Source organism: Dendrobates tinctorius, unplaced genomic scaffold (assembly GCF_039654945.1).
Source record: "Dendrobates tinctorius isolate UK_male_01 unplaced genomic scaffold, ASM3965494v1 ptg000056l, whole genome shotgun sequence".
In the NCBI taxonomy this organism is placed as follows: domain Eukaryota; kingdom Metazoa; phylum Chordata; class Amphibia; order Anura; family Dendrobatidae; genus Dendrobates; species Dendrobates tinctorius.
In genome coordinates this window covers 3,021,691-3,036,842 of record NW_027361724.1, presented here as the reverse complement: position 1 = coordinate 3,036,842, position 15,152 = coordinate 3,021,691, and positions in this window count along the sequence as shown.

The following is a 15,152-nucleotide window of genomic DNA, read 5'->3' as shown; positions in this document are numbered from 1 at the left end:
GCATGTTTAGCTGGCTCTGGTGAGCTTCCTGATCTGTCTTGCTGCGTTCATTTGACCCTACCCGTGTCTGATGACCTTCCTCCTACCCAACCCTGCTCATTATCTCCCTGTGTGTTTGGATTCCCCGGTATTTGACTTTAGCTCATCCCTGACCTGATCCTCTCTCGACCATCTGTTAGTCCAGCTTTTGATCGGCACTGACCATTTGCTCTCTTCTGACTCTGTGTCTTGGATTTCCTCTTTGTACTGTTATTCTCTGGTATCGACTCGGGTCTCTGACTATTCCGCTGCCACCTATTGGTTGCTTCTCTGTATTTCTGCTGGTCATCTTCATTGCAGTATATTCTGCTCATCCTCCACTCTGCTGCCATCTAGTGGAGTTTGTGTTACTCTGCAGTAACCCTCAGTAATACAGCATGACATTATAACTGGCCTTACATTTTTTTTCTCTCTGTATGGATCCGCTTCGTACTATTGCAGATCAGATGTCAAATTTGACCCAAATGATGCTGGATTTGTACGTAGAACATAGAGCCCTTGTCACCTCTCATAACCAACTCCAGAGGGAACTTTCTGAAGCTATTAAATCTGTTCAGGGTTCCATGTCACAATCAGCCTTTAGGCAATCTGATCCCATTGACGTTTCTTTGCACTCTCCTGAACCTACGATTAGGCTCCCAGATAATTTCTCCGGAGAGAAGTTTTGTATATTCAGAGAGAGTTGTAAGTTACTCTTTTCCCTTAAGGCCCCGTCACACTAAGCGATATCTATAGCAATATCACTGTGACGTCACTGGTTTTGTGACGCAGCAGCGATATTGCTAGCGATATCGCTATGTGTGATACTTACCTCCAACCGGCTCTCCCGCTGATTATCGCTGATCGCGCGAGAACGGCCTGGGCCGTTTCTCGTCATCCGCTTCCTGCTGGGCTTCCTGTGGTGCCGACGAGCGACGCGTGGACGCGGGCAGGAGGACGTCAGGATCGCCTCGTCTGTCAGGTAAGTAGCGACCCCCGACCGCTGCTATGTCGCTGGTGAGATCTGCCTGTGTGGCAGCTCACTAGCGACCACTTAGCGATGCACCAGCGATCCATATCGTTGTCGTGATCGCTGGTGCATTGCTAAGTGTGACAGTACCTTTAGACCCAGATCCTCAGGAAATTAAAGTCAACAGGTGTGGATAATTATGTCTTTACTCAGGGAGGGTCCTCAGACTTGGTCTTTTTCGTTACCTTCTACCGCCCCTGAACGTACCTCTGTGGATAGGTTCTTTGAGGCCTTAGGAGTTAGCACTGATTTATGATGAACCAGACCGGGTCAGGGTGTCAGAGGACACGATCATGGGTCTCCCAGGGTAAACTCACTGCAGAATTGTACTATTCAGAGTTTAGACGGTGGTCCAAGTGTCTTGGAATGACTCTGCTTTAAGATGCCAGTTTAGGAGAGGACTTTCGGACACTCTGGCTCTCCATCCACCACCCAGTCCTTTGGAGGAGGCCATGACCCAGGCCATTGCATGGATCGGAGTTTGCGGGAGAGAGAAGTTATCCAGCGAGAGGTTCCAATATATCCTGCTAAGTCCGAGGTGATGCCATATACGGATCTTAGGGAGGTTGAGACCACTAACCTCAAGGATAAGGAGAGGAAACAGCGACGAGAAGGGAAATTATGTTTCTATTGTGTAAGTCTGGGACATTGGAAGAAAAACTGCCTCTCTTGCCCACCAACTAACAAGTTGCCGGAAAATGCTTAACAGGTTGTACACGGATGACAAGTGACAAAAAAAAAATCATCTCACTTTTCTGGATGAAACTGACCGATTTTCTACACTGTAATGTGAACCTACCCTCAGGGATAAAAAAGGGGGAAAGCCAGCGCTGCCTATGGTCAGAACGCAATACATAAATTGCATATGCACATATTGATTTCTAACTGTACTAATGAGACATTTAGCAAACAATTGATCAATTCTTTGAGCCACCCCGCCACGTCACGGCATTCTCATATGGGGCAGTCCTACTCTGTTTTTTATATTCGCTGTGCCATTATGGCCTCCTAAATGTATTAAAAGCAAGACTGTATAAAATGCAAGCGTATCTGAAGCGTTTCTGAATCACTCCCATGGCGCCAGAAGGGCAAGCGCAGATAAAAAAAAATGTAGAGTAGGACTGCCCCATGTGAGAATGCCTTGGCATGGTGGGGTGGCTCAAAGAATTGATCAATTGTTTGCTAAATGTCTCAATTTAAAGTACAGTTAGAAATCAATATGTGCATATGCACTTTATGTATTGCGTTCTGACCACAAGCAGCGCTGGCTTCTCACCTTTTTATTTGATATTGGTTTGTGGCTGACCACCACTGTTTGCCGTGCGTGCTGGATTATGCACGCCATTCTTTCTGTCTTTATTGTGATTAATATAGGCTGCTGTCCACAAATACAGCAGCCCTACCCTGCCCCAGGCTATATTTGATTATGCACCTGTGTCTGGGCCTGTTTCACCCTTCATCTGTGGTTGCTGGTTTGGCAGTGTAGAGGTTAGATCTGAAATGTCCATGTCCGGACCTGGTCAGCCTTTATCTGTGCTCACCCTTTCTGGCGCCATGGGAGTGATTCAGAAGTGCTTCAGGTACATTTTGCATTTAATATTTTAATATAGTCTTGCTTTTACTACATTTAGGAGGCCGTAATGGCACAGCGTATATAAAAAACGTAGAGTAGGACTGCCCAATATGAGAATACCGTGACGTGGCGGGGTGGCTCAAAGAATTGATCAATTGTTTGCTAAATATCTCATTTTAAAGTACAGTTAGAAATCAATATGTGCATATACACTTTATGTATTGCGTTCTGACAATAGGCAGCGCTGGCTTATCCCCTCAGGGATAGGCCACATGCACACATTCAGTATTTGGTGAGTTTTTTATCCCAGTATTTGTAAGCCAAAAACAGGAGTGGGTGAAAAATGCAGAAGTGGTGCAAATGTTTCTATTACACTTTTCCTCTGACTGTTCCACTCCTGGTTTTGGCTTACAAATACTGGGGTAAAAAACTCACCATATACTGAATGTATTTGGTCTTTATTTTACAATTCTTTGCTGCTATATATCACTTTATGACCAGCAAGGGTGGAATATTTGGTAATCCTACTGGTCCATGGAATAAAGTGAGATGGAGTACTTGCCATTACATATAACCTCACTAATAAGTAAATAGCAGTGTCCTAACTTTTTACCGATTGCAGTTGGACAGTAATATTTTCTATCTCTGATGTTCTCGATAGCTTATTACACGGCATGTTAGCAATTTGCTCACTACCTTGTCCTCCTGCCTTCATGCCAAGAGAAACAGAAAAATCTTATGCATCTATTACATTTTTTTGTGATCTGACCTGACAGATGAACAAAGTAGTGACCAGAAACCTTGCAGCTTTCTAGAATAGGAGGAGACAGGAGTTACCAATAAATCAGGATAATTAATCTTGCAATAAAAATAATTGTTTACTGTTAAAATAAATGTATCATGCATTCCTCAGCAGACAATAAATTATGGACTTTCTCATTAGCACATGAATTGATTTCCTCTAATTTCTGAGAAGCACACAAGCATGGGACTCGATTAGGTTTAAAATGAACCATCCTCTTCACCGATCTATATATGCAAAGGTGACTACACTGCTCATTTCTTTCCTATAGTCCTGGATGTGCTTGGCTACAGTAAACAGGGCAAAAGAAGAGGTCAATTTAGATATTCTCTACATGAATACATGGATACCTTTTAGAATGGGCCTCCTCAGAAATATTAATTAAGTAGAATTGTTTCCAATACATTGTTTTTTACAGTATAGTGCTTTTTTATTGTATTGGTGTAATATTGTGTCTTTTTTCTTTTCTATTTGACCTCAAAATGAAATGGGAAAATCTTTTGCAACATCTTCTGAGGACATGATTACGCTATTAAAAAAGTGGTTATTCCCAAAATGTTAAGTTATCTCCTATTAATAGGATAGGTTATAACTTATTGATCGCTGGGGGTTCAACCACTAGCACCCCTGTAATCCTGAGATCGCGGCTTTGGAATACAGGAATAGCTCAGTTGTGAATGAATTGGAGAAGCAAATGTTCGCCTTCTGCTTCATTCATTGTCAATGTGTCTACAAGAGAAAGTTGAGGCCATTGGTTGAACTCCCAGCAAGCAGTAAGTTAACCTCTATCCAGGGCCGGTTTTAGACAAAGTGGAGGCATGGACAAAAGTTTAAAGTGGGATCCCAAATGCTCACATATTGCACCATCACACAGAAACATTTCGGTTGTGTTTACATGCGCTGAGTTCAGGCCATTAAACGAGCGTGATCAATAACATTGAAGTCATTTGATGCTTGTTCCCGAGTTTCTTTACACTGGCTGAGAAAGAGTTAAGAGGACAGGTAATCCTCGATACAGTATAATGCAGGTCCCATATAGTACATATAGTATAATGCATTCCCCATGGTCTGTGATAGAGTATAATGCAGCCCCCTCAGAGTATACTGCAGCCCCCCTCAGAGTATCCCTCAGGATATAATGCAGTCCACTCAGAGTATAATGCAGCCCCCTCAGAGTATAATGCAGCCCCCTTATAGTATAATGCAGCCTCCATCAGAGTAAAATGCAGCCCCTCAGAGTATAATGCAGCCCTCCTCATAGAGTATACTGCACCCCCTCATAGAGTATACTGCAGCCCGCCTCATAGAGTATACCACAGCCCCCTCAGAGTGTACCAAAGCCCCTCTCAGAGCATATGGCAGCCCACTCATAGAGTATACTTCATCCCACTCATAGAGTATAATACAGCCTCCTCACAGTATAATGCAGTCCCCTCAGAGTATAACGCAGCCCCCTCAGAGTATAATGCAGCCACACACAGTATAGTGCAGCCCCAACACAGTATAATGCAGCCCCAACACAGTATAATGCAGCCCCCACACACACAGTGTAATGCAGCCCCCACACACAGTATAGTGGAGCCCCCCACATACAGTATAATGCAGCCCCCCCACATACACAGTATAGTGCAGTCCCCCCACACACAGTATAGTGCAGCCTCCACACACAGTATAATGCATCCCCCCATTCACAGTATAATGCAGCCCCCTCAGAGTATAATGCAGCCACACACACAAGTATAATGCAATCCCCCACACACACAGTATAATGCAGCCACACACATACACACAGTATAGTGCAGCCCCCACACACAGCATAATACAGCCCCCACACACAGTATAATTCAGCCCCCCACACACAGTATAGTGCAGTCCCCCCACACACATAATAGTGCAGTCCCCCCACACACAGTATAGTACAGCAACCCCACACACAGTATAATTCTGCCCCCACTCACAGTATACTGCAGCCCCCCACTCACAGTATAGTGCAGATCTCCCCACACTCAATAATTCATACAAACACACTTTAATGCATACATATATACACACACAATACTTACCTCTCACCGTTCACCCACTGCTCAGGCTTCTGCAGTGCATCTCATCGGCTTCACTGGTGGCACAGCGTGGTGCACGCTGAAGTAACATCATCGCGTGCCAGCTGAGTCAGAAGCAGAGGAGGAGTGATGGGAGAGGGAGCTCTCTCCTCCATCACTGCTTTCAACTGTATCGACTTCCATGATACCAATAAGTTGAATGCATGATGCGGGAACGGGGCAGGGTCCCTCTTACAGGCCCAATAGCTGCCACATGGTGTGCCGCTATTAGCTGTATGCTACTGGCTGGGGCCCCTGGAGGAGTAGGGGCCCAAAGCAGCTACCTGGTCTGCCTGCCTCTAAAGCCGGCTTTGCCTCTATCCATGGACAAGAATAACTTAATATTTTTGCAATAAACCTTTAAGTATTGTAACTGACTGAAGAGTGATTGCCCGACTGCCCAAATGATCCAGCACCTCAAGTTACTGTATGTAGACAGTACTATGGGAATATCCATTGCAATATAGTCAAAGGTCTCATGCACAAATCTTATTTTGGGGTTGTCAGAATTGTAATAACGCATCCATCTGGGGTTCTACTGTGCCTCTGAATTGTATTTTGAGAAAGTTACTTTAGAAATTTTTCTGAATAAAAATGATAGTGTGAATTTTTTTTTTCACCGGACCATTCATAGATCCCCTAACAACATAATGTTTTTGGAATCCCCTAAGTGCCCCAATAAAGTCATGATTGAAGGCTTGGTCTCTATTAGGGTAGAACAGGTGATTATAATGTTAGGGGTTAGCACATGTGTGAACATCCACCATCCCATTACCCACCATTGAATCTGTGTTGTCAACCAGGCGTAAATTCAGTTCAGACTTTGTCTAGCCTCTACAAGAAAATATTGAAGCTTCCACCTCTATAAGAAAATGTTGAAGCTTCCATGATGTTTTTGAAACTAAAGGACCTTATCCAATATACCTGATATTTTCATGTTTGTGTTGTACATGTACAGAACAGACATAAAGTATTATGTGTCCTCTTTTTGCGTCAAATTGGGTTTTCCAGTTTGTCCTTAAAAAAAAAGTTGGCAACCCAAATGCAAATGTGGTGGCCCCAATTAGTCTTCTCTAACCACAAAAAGCACAATAAATGTGGGCTTGAGAAGCAGAAGAAAGGTCAATTATTCCTTTCTATTTCAATCAGTGGGTCACTAAAAGTAAGGTTGGTTACGGTTATACACATCAGTTAGCTAATTGGAATATAATATATTGGCTGCTTTAAAGTTTTGATGTCTACTCATTTCTTATTTACAAGCAAACTTGACCAGGACCATTAGCTTTCAGGTGTCTACGAGGTGGTTCACGTGGGTTTATATGTTTTTCTAAGTCTATTAAAAGACTGAACTAAAAGTAAATTGAATGGAAATATAATGTGCATCACAAATAAAAGAGTAATACTTTTCTTCTGCTGGTCATTAATTTTAATTTCTTAAGAACATGGGTTAAAATTTTTTACAAGAAGCCTTTGTTTTGGTTGGAAATGGTGCCGTGGGTTTAATTTAAAGTTAATACATTAAGATATTTCAGTAAAGCTGGTCACGCTCACTGAAATAACTCTAAAAATATTGGGATGGTGGCCAAGGGTTTGCAGCCTTACCACAACCGTCATGTCAGCGGTAATGGGTCTTTCAAAATATCACAGACTAACTGAAGCTTTCAAAGTTTTTTTTCTGTTCTGTCTTAGAAACTCCTGCATGAAACCAAGAAACATCAGATATATACAGTACTGTGCAACAGTTTTAGGCAGGTGTGGAAAAAATGTTGCAAAGCACGAATGCTTTCAAAAATTGAGGACAGCAATAATCTCAACCAAATTCCCAAATCCTTTTGCAGAAATGCAACCCCAAACGTTCATGGACCCTCTACCAAACTTCACTGTTGCCTGCAGGCACTCATTATTGTATCACACGGTGAACAAACTGCTTTATGATAAAGCCAAAGATTTCACATTTTGACTCATCAGCACCTACTGCTTTTTTCTGCACCCCAGTTTCTATGTTTGACACGCATAGCTCCGCTGTTTGGCCTTGTTTCCATGTTGAAGGTACATATTTTTTGTACTTCAATTCTCTGAAAAAGACGTCTTCTGGACAGAAATCTTCAAACAGTAAAAGGGTATAGCTTGGTCCCAATGGTTGCTGCCAGTTCTGACCTGATGGCACCGCTGTACATCTGATTGCTTAGAAGAGTAAGCATCATGTGTCATTCAGCTGCTGCACTAAGTTTCCATGGCTGACCAATAATTATATTAAGAGCTAGGATTTGCATAACCCTACATCCTCACAGGATCTGCGGTTAGTTCTATAAGATATTTGCAACATTCTCACTGATGAGTTTCTTTGAAATATGTGTACAAGTGCATAGAAGAATTCATGCATTTGAAGGCAAAGGATGGTGACATCAAACATTGATTTGAGTTAGATTTCTTTTTAGTTCATTAACTTTGCATTTCACTCATTGATAAAAACAGAAATACATTGATTTCTATTTTTCAGAGCATTCTTCCATTGCAGCATTTTTCCACCTACCTAAAACTTCTGCACTGTACACATATGTATAAGCATAAGATTACTAATACATGTGTCAGTCCATTTGCGTTTTCATCAGTGCCCATTTTCAGAACAGTGTTGGCCTACTCTTGGGACAGAATGGTCATCTTAAAGAAGCACTCCCATCACAGTTTTTATCCAATTATTATATTGCAGTCATCATAATATAGCACTGTGTACTTACAATTGCTCATTTTGCCTTTCTACTTAGTTAACTCTTCTCTTTTCTATGCTCTATTTCAAAACATTAAGTCTCTTTTCCCTGAATTTATCATTCCCCTCTTCAACTCCTAACCCAGCTGCTCTCTCCTCTGCTCTGACATAGTCTTTTGCAGTGACTTATGACTCAAGCAGGGAATACTGACCTCCTCTTTCTACATAGAGCTTAGAAGGATTCGGCTAGTCCGTTATTAATCACGTAAGGTCATAGGCCTAATGAAAAAGAGAACTATCTGGGTAGAAAGGTGAAATGAGCAATTGTAAGTACACAATGCTATATAAAATGAGGACCTGAATATATTAAAAGGATAAAAAATTTGATGGGAGGAGGAGGGCTTCATTAACAAAGGGACATAGCTTTTTATAGAAAGAAAACAGCTCATAACTTCTAATATGGATAAACTGTAGGCTTATTTCACACACTTTTGCATGTACCACCCATAAAGAATGTAGCCCCTTTATGCTCCACTCAATCCAAATTTATCAACCTGATAAATCCTTTTAGTGCTTGAGGTGGAATTAATCTATTCTTCTGAAATGTTAACCCTCTTTACTAGGTAAAATGCCATTTATCCCTTCAAGTATCCTGTTTTACATTCTAATTGGAAAACCATTGATTTCACATGCAGTTATTTGCGATTAAAGAGAGATCAGAGAATAGATGTGGAACATTAGCAATTAAATGACAATAAATCACAAAACTATATGCTGACGAGTCACGTTGTGTTCAGTCTATAGTGTTCTTCATTTACTATTTAAATAGTATTAAATTATGAAACTGCTAGTATAATATTAATGTTGGCTTGTCATTTAGATCTCATTCACGTGCCACATAATGAACATATTGCCTGTATAGCAGTACACAGAGGGTTCTGTACATTGAATCCACTCTGTGGGTGCTATGTGGAGTGGGTCATGCTGATTTACATTCTGAAAGGTGTATTATTTATTTCAGGCACCGTAATGTAGGAAAACATATATTTTCCAGGACAAAACTATTTGAGGTATGTATTATATACAAAATGGGGCATATTTTTCAAAACTGTATAATTTTTAATTAGTGCAAACTTAAAAGGGTTGTCCACTACTTAAAGAAAACCCCTTCTGAATACCTTTGTTTCCCCCTTGTAAAATAACAACACTTACTGTATACATACTTCTGGTGGTGGTGCCATTCCAGCATTGTCGGCACTTGCTCTCCCAGGAATCACTTGTCATAATGTCTTGTGATCCCTGTAGCTAATCAGTCTTGGCTTCACTCTTCTTGCCATCAAGTGTATCATACACATTCGAGGGAAGTGAGAGAGCAGCAGCGCTCACTTCCTCCGGATGTAAGTGTTTTGTCCGAAGGTCCCTGGAAGAGTGAAATCAGCACTGATTGGTCGTAGGGATAACATGACATACCAATGTCACATGATCCCCAGGAGAGCCATTGATGACAGCGCTGTAACGGCACTGAAACCAGAGGTGAGAATGAGTGCTTATAATTTATTAGGGAGTGAGGGGTGGGTAACAGGGATTCAGAAGGGATTGTCCAAGTAGTGGGCAACCCCTTAAATTAAAGGGAATCTGCCACCACTTTTTTGGCATATCATGTAAAAATATCATTCAATTTAGTGTCAGCTCTGCATTATACAATTACTTTTTATACCCCTTGACTCCCCACCAATGATACATAAATACCGTTTTTATTCCTCCTGTGGTGTATGAAAATATGCTCGGTCCGGTCCGATGGGCGGGGCTTATTGTCTGTCTCTCCCCCTCCTGGCTTGCTCTACGCATTCCTTTCAGGTAATTCCTGTGTTCGCGTAGAGTTACTGCGCATGCGCATTCAAATGGTCCCTCGCACGTGTGCAATATGCTTTGTCCAACTGTGGGCAAACCCAAAAACAGTATTTCACATGCGCCGACATATGCAATTGCGTTCTGTGGCCTGGAAGTATACTTGTATACTTCCGGGCCATAGAAAGCCATGGCGTATGCCGGCGCATGCGCAATACTGTTTTTCGGCTTTGCCCACAGTTGGGCAAAGCACACTGTGCACGAGCAAGGGACCATTAGAATGCGCATGCGCGGTAACTGTACACTATCTGTGATAGTCACAGAAACGAATATGTACAGCAAGACGAGGAGGGGGGTGGAGACAGACAATAAGCCCTGCCCATCGGACCGGACAGAACATATTTGGAGGAATAAAAATGGTATTTATTTCATTGGTGGGGAGTCAAGGGGTATAAAAAGTACTTGTATAATGCAGAGCTGACACTAAATTGAATGATATTTTTACATGATATGCCAAAAAAGTTGGTGACAGATTTCCTTTAAACAATTCTAAAATTTTACAGATTTATCATAGTGGTTCATGCTGTTTGATAAATGTGCCATATTTTTAGACTTTCTAATCTAATCCAAGTTTATACTACCTACTAGTTTACTTTTTGCCAGAAATTTGTACCAACCTTTTGGTGCTTTTAGCATGTTACTTTACAGCCCTTTCTGTTAAGCTGCACCCTTTTAAAACAAGCTATGCCCAACTCACACAAGATGCCTGAAACATCTAAAACACATGATAAATATGGTGCAAGTCATGAAGAACAGGCCTTTTTTTGCTTCAAATTGCTTCAGAATTCTGGCACAGCCAACTTAAACGACTTAAAGGGGTTGTTCACTATTAAGACAATCTATTCTCAGCCTGAGTGTTTCCCCTCCCGTGCCGGTGTTGTTCCAGCAGTATTGACAGTCGCATTCCCGGGGCTCACGTGAGCTTCTTATGGCCTTTGGGGTTATAAGCAATCAAGAGGGAGTGAGAGGGCAGCCCTGACTTCCTCTTAATTACTTATTTTTCTGAAGGCAGGGACAGCACATAGATTGTATCCGTGTGCAGTCTTGGATTAATATTACAATGGAAAGGAAAAGACTTGTAGTTTACTTTTATTTCTTTCATAAGTTAAAATCATTAAAGTCACTTAACTAAAACATTCCTTTTATGCCATAAATCCCATCCGGACGCTCAAGTGCGACATGTGCTTTAGGAGCCCTAGTTTCCAGCTTTCCATTTTAGCCATGATATAACATTCGCATAAATAATATTGCAGACATTTCCTAACTTCGATACCATGGTGGACTTGGATTATATAATGACATCTGGAACGTTTTTTACAATTTCTCCTTGTTTTTAGAGTTGAATGTAGCTATGTTGGCGACCACCATTCAAACTTGGATGTGGCTGACACTGTTAAGGCTAAAGTTCTACATTAAGTACGGAATTTGATGAGTTTTTGACACTGCAAATTTTTTTCAACAAAAAACACAGAGTATTACTGTTCAAGCATGGTGGATGGGACTCGTATAAACCTAATCCCTATTATGCTTTTCATATGTAGCGTAAACTGCCCTGTAGTGCGATTTTGTAATCTGCATCACGTCTATCTCTATTGCGATAAATATGCGTTTTATTTGCAGATTTTCCCCATAGACTTGAATGAGATGAGGAAATTTTGCAGGTGAAAAACGCATATGCATTTTTATTGTGTTTCTGTAGCAGTAACTGGAAGTATTCAAAATAAAGCAATTTTATTGAAATGAAAAGGAAAATTGGAACCAGCTCACTGCATCCAGCGTTCTGTAGTCCAATATGCACAAAATGACGTTCTCACCAAAATGTGAAGTATGGAGACAAGTAGAAAAAATTCCACATTCTGGCAACTATCCATAAAAATATGAAAATCCCTTATTAAATACACTTTAAAATTCCGAAAATTCCATGGCGCATGGAACATTGCGCGGGACAGGAAGCAACATGGCGACACGTTTCAAACTCCTTCTACTTGTCTCTAATTTTATTTAAAACATGACATACAAAAAGAGGGAAAAAACAAATCAGAAATAAATGTGATAATAACGCATGTAAAAAAACCTCACTAAAAATCGAAATGAATAAACACAAGTGACCTAAATTAGCAACTTGATACAGGAATGCTGCAGAAAATCTGCAAAATTAAAAACACTACAAAATCTTATTGTGGGAACTAAGCTTAAAAGGCAGAGGACCTCTCATCTTCTTTTTTCTGTTTTATGTCTTCTATCATCAATCTTCTGTTTTCTATCAATCTTCTGTCTTCTATCTTCTGTCCTCTATTCTGTCTTCCGTCTTCTATCATCTAATTTCAGTCTTCTATCTTTGCTTCAGGCATCTGGCTATATCCGACCAGGTCTTCCATTCAGTAGGCTCCAAGACTTGACATGAGAAGCAGTGCACAACAATGACATATGATGGAACCGCCGATCAGAGGACCAGCAGCAGCGGGATAGGTACAAAGGGGGCTAAGGAGAGGTGAGAGTAAAATTTTGCTCTGTTTTAAACCCTTCTCAACCCTCTGAAATTTAGAAAAATGGAAGCAGGACCATTTCACCCAGATCAAATCTCAAACAATTAAAATTCTGGTAAACCTTAATTTTTTTGGAAAGTTTGAGGCAAGCTCGCTTTTCTTCCGATCGATTCTCTCGTCTCGAATTTATATGCAATATCATATATCTAAGTTTCATGTTAATTTAATGTATCTGTAATAAAAATATATCAATGATGCCCAAAAGAATGACTTTTATCACTTGAATCTGAGACTTAGCTAAAGTGCTTTCTGCTACCATAATAAATTCCAGAAAATCCACCGTCACATTACACAAAAAATAATGATATTTAAATGGCACTTAACCTTGGATGCGTTTTACACAGTCAATAACCACCATCAATACCGAAACTGTGAAGCATTGGTTACCTGGCATTGTTATTTTTATCTTTCACCTTATGCGGTAAAGGATGTCATTGCCACATTGATTTCAATAAATGAAATTGATTTTGTCTTTCTCCTGCCTGATTAGTGCCAATTGTATTTTATCCCATACTCCCATTAGATTAACCATGTATTGTACATTTTAAAATACTGTACATTGATTAGTATCAACTGTGAAAAACAATGCATGTTTACCCAAGTTTAGATAAGCGTGTAATATAAAATGTCTTTTTTTTAAAAAAAAATCCCCAACAATTAAAAACAACAATTTTTTCAATGTTTTTTCTTTTTCTTATTTTATGATATTCAATGTCGTGTAATAATTACATATTAACTTCTTTGTGTTAAGTGATAACAAAGGTATAGTTTTTTTTTTACTTTTGCAAAATAAAATACTTAAAAAAATCAATTTTATGGGAATATACATTCATAAATCTGTATCAAATTAACTTTTCCATAAACTGAGTTTTGTGAAGGCTTTTTTTAAATGAGCTGTCGCTATTATTTTTGCCATTTTGGAAGACTGTTTTGGAAGACACGAGCAGAACAGCTTCTCTATCGGTGGCCTCTGAGGTTGTCGACATGGCAATTCAAATTATGTTATTTTATTGTCCCCTTTTATATTTTTACGTAAGAAGAAAGTGTTTAGTGTGTAAGACTGTGTTCACATATATCTGTTGCATCAGTTTCCGTTTTTGGAGCCTAATAAAACTCAAAAATATCATAGCTGGTGACAATCATAACATTATTAGTGATTAGCGAACATACTCAGATAAAGTGTTATCCACCCATGCCTAGCTGCTAACTGAGTGTCTTCGGCGTGCTCAAATAATGTGTCAAGCCCCCCTCGGCTGCATGTATCACGGCATTTTAACGGCCGCAACACATACATGAATTGCCTAACAAGCAGGCAATTAATGTATGTGTTGCGGCTGTCAAACAGTCAAGAGACATGCAACCATGGGGACTCAAACATATTTTTCGAGCACGCCGAAGGCACTCGGTTAGCACCGAGCATGGGCTGATAACACCTTATCTGAGCATGTTTACTCATCACTAAACATTATACAAAATGTTGTTATCCAGCCCTTGGACAAGAGCCGGCACCAGTCCAGCGCAACAAAGGATGGAAAGGTGGAAACGATGCCGTTGCAAATAACTGGATCAGTTTCCTCCCTCAGTTTCCATCCAGCATTTATGAACATTTTTGGACCATCTTTTCTTCGAACTATATTACATTGTTCCTCTGTTATTTCTCTTAGAAATGAATGAATGAATTGGCAACAGGGTGTTACCACCTTCCTTGTCAAAGGGGTGTGTCCCTATACAGTCTGATAGCATCAGCACTGATTGGAAAGTCGGACTGTGCTCGGACACACCCCTAACTAGTCACATCCAGTTGCCAATTTATTCTTAAATTTCTGGAAGGAATAACAGAGGAACAGTACAACAAAGAGGAATAATTAGGGGAATATAATTAATTACCAAAATAAACATATTAGAAGAATCGACAGGTCTACTCTTCCTTAAGCTGTCAGTTAAAAATGAAAACGTAGCAATGATATCATCAATGGAGCCAGGAAAATCTCTTACATAAAGGGCCACAGATTAACGAGGCAAACTTTGGACTAGCAAAATTCTCAATATTTATTATTTAATTTTTCCAGTTTTTCCACTGGTATTTCATAAATACTCTGCCACCCAAAGCAACAAGTATGCTTAACCTCGTGTCAGTTCACTTTAAGGCACCATTTCCATGTGCCAAATCCAATCCTGTAAAACTCCCCAGAGCACTAAGCAGCGATATTAAAATGAACATATCCATAATTTCCACCATATAAAGTGTTATGTTATTTTAAAACTGTCTTTTCACCTCATTATAGCCCTTCAAATGGGAGAGTGATGTCATGCTTGACCCAGCACTGGCATAAATGATACTGAATGTTTCCCTCTTAAGTTCCTGGCTCATGCAGTGAAAAGGAGCTTAATATAAAATTCATGTTCTGATGACAGATTTAGAACTTGTTATGGGGTGTTACAGACTGCAACTGTGCTCTGTAGGATCAC